Genomic DNA, 2,696 nt, shown 5'->3' with positions numbered 1-2,696 from the left:
TGCTTGGCCTCACCTGCAGGCTGAGAGCTTCTGTGTTGTGAGTCTGTTTTATGCTGAAAGTTATGACAACCTCTTGCATCTTGAGGAGGGACGTGTATGGAAGCTCAGGGCTCTTATGGCTTTCTTTCCATCCCAAGTGGTTGTCAGCAGATGAGACTTGCCAGATGAACTTGGGGTCTCTGGCTAACAGTCCACCAGCATGTGGGTGTGCCGGTGTTCAGGTCTTTTATTCATAGGGTCGCTATGAGTTGCCTACGACTTGACAGTACTTAACAACAACATAGAGAGAGCTCAGATGGCCTAATGAACAGAAAGTGATGCTACCAAGCCAAAGGTGGGTGATGTTAATCTGCATCCCTCAGGTCTGTTTTTAATTGGTTTTGGTTAAACATTCTTCTAGGTGGTACAGTACTGGTCTGTCGATTTGATGTACAGATAACTCATGGTTGCTGTGATGCTCAATGCTGTGACCCTGATGTGCCAAACGTGGTATTGGTCACCCATGGTTGACAATGTTTGGTGGGGCTTCCCAATTAAAACAAACTTGGAAGAAGAAGTGGCATCCAGTTCCCAAACAGCTTGCTTCTGGATACCCTATGATCTTGGAGAAATGACGGAAGTTATACTAGTGTTCAGGTCTTTTGTTCATAGGGTAGCTATGAGTCACCTATGACTCAACTTAACACCACCACAACCACCACAATGAAGTTTTAAGAAAATTCAACCTCAGTGTTAAGGTGAAAGAAAGAAATGACTTATTTGTAGAATTGAACTTTCTTAGGGTACAATTTGAGTCAGGTAAAGACCTTTACAGTCACTGAACTGCACAATGGGCAAGAGTTAAATAAATACAATCTATTGTTTTTGTGTACCACAGAGGCAACTAATTGCAGAGGAGGAGATAGTCCCATATTTCTCTCATGGAGCAGCTGGTGGCTGAACTGCATGCCTTTAGGATTGCAGCACAATTTCTTATCAGTAGGCCACAGGAGCTCTCTATATGTACTGATTAATTTTGTGAAAATTGCCCAGTCTCATTAAAGCCTGAGTATTCATCTGTAAAATGGGCATGCTGGACAATGAATAAAAATGACAGAAAAATATTTGATGCCTTTGAGCTGTAGTGTTGGAGAAGAGCACTGAACATCTATGGCGAACAAACAGATCTTACCTTCTTTCTGCTGCAAGATGCTGGCCCAGGGGGTGGGGATGGGAGCTTCCAGCCACCACATCCGCTGCATCTGCTAAAGGCTGCAGCCCAGACCAGATGCACTCACAGCCTGGCCAGCAACTGAACCACTGCCTGCCAGGTTGAAAGGCTGTAGTTTAGAGCACAACCCTAGAATACAAGACCACTACCACCACTGCCTGGAGACCCCTTGCCTCACTGCCTGGAGACCACCCAGCTGCCACTTCTGCTATTCAGTGCCAGGAGCACCAATATGACAGGTACTTTGGGGGAAACACTGCTGTCTAACTATACCACATGTGACCCGTTAAGCTCAACCAGAAGGGACCATGACAACTTGAGGCAGGCAAAGAAGCCACTTCTGGAAAGGAATAATAAGCTTCCTGATTTGTCTCTCAGGTACTTTGGGGGAATCACTTCTGTTGGGCCTTTGGCCTTCAGGCTTATGGCCAAGAAAGTAACACAGATATATAGAGGCTTCACAAAACATTGTCATGCTTTGAGTAATTATATAGTTACAACAGCCTAATATCTACTAAGACTCCCATAATGTCAAGAAAGCAGCAATCCACCTCAGTCATCATGAAAAACCGAAATAACCCTTCTCCTAAAAATAACAGACTTAATGACTACCCCAGATAGAGAGAATCAGAAGAAATATGTTGTAGAATTATTTAATAAGCCACAGAAAAAGATACACATTTTGGAAGAAACCGTGGAAGCCAATAAGAGCTCAAAATACCTCAGAGACAACAGTCTAGAACAAATATATTGATAAGAAGCAACTTGAACAGTTAAGGAGGACAATGCAAAAGATGAAAGAAATAATTGATAATATCAATAAAGAGGTTTAAGAACTTAAAAAATCATCATAAGACAGAGAAGGTACAGCCAGCACAGTACTGGAAATAACAGAAAAGCATGAAAATGAAATCCAGAATATTAAGACCCAAATGGCAGAAGTGTCCAACACTCTGGTAGCACAAAAAAGTAGAACTGAAGAGATGGAAGAGAAGGTCGGTGAGCTGGATGACAAGAGCCTCACTGGAAACATACTAGAAGGAAAATCAGATATTAGATGTAAAGAAAATGAAGAAAACATTAGAATCATGTGGGATGACATGAAATGTGATAACATATGTATGACTGGAATTCCAGAATAGAGGAGTGACAGAGAAATCACTGAGAAAACTGTGGAAGAAGTACTAGAAGAAAACTTCCGAGGTATTATGAAGAACGAGGAAATCCACATTCTAGAAGCACAGAGAACACCAAATAGACTAGAGCTAAAAAGAAAAACATCAAGACATATCATAGTCAAGTTCTACAAATGAAAAGATAAGGATAGAATTCTAAAAGCAGCAGGACAAAAACCAAAGAGTTACCTACGAAAGGGAAACAATTAGATTAAATTCACTGTTGGTGGGAGTGTAAAATGGTACAACCCCTGTGGAAAGCAGTATGGCGCTTTCTCAAAAAGTTGCAAATAGAGATACCATTTGACCCA

Source organism: Elephantulus edwardii, unplaced genomic scaffold, assembly GCF_000299155.1.
Source record: "Elephantulus edwardii isolate Elephantulus edwardi_28Jun2011 unplaced genomic scaffold, EleEdw1.0 scaffold00230, whole genome shotgun sequence".
In the NCBI taxonomy this organism is placed as follows: domain Eukaryota; kingdom Metazoa; phylum Chordata; class Mammalia; order Macroscelidea; family Macroscelididae; genus Elephantulus; species Elephantulus edwardii.
Note: the sequence above shows the minus strand (reverse complement) of the source record.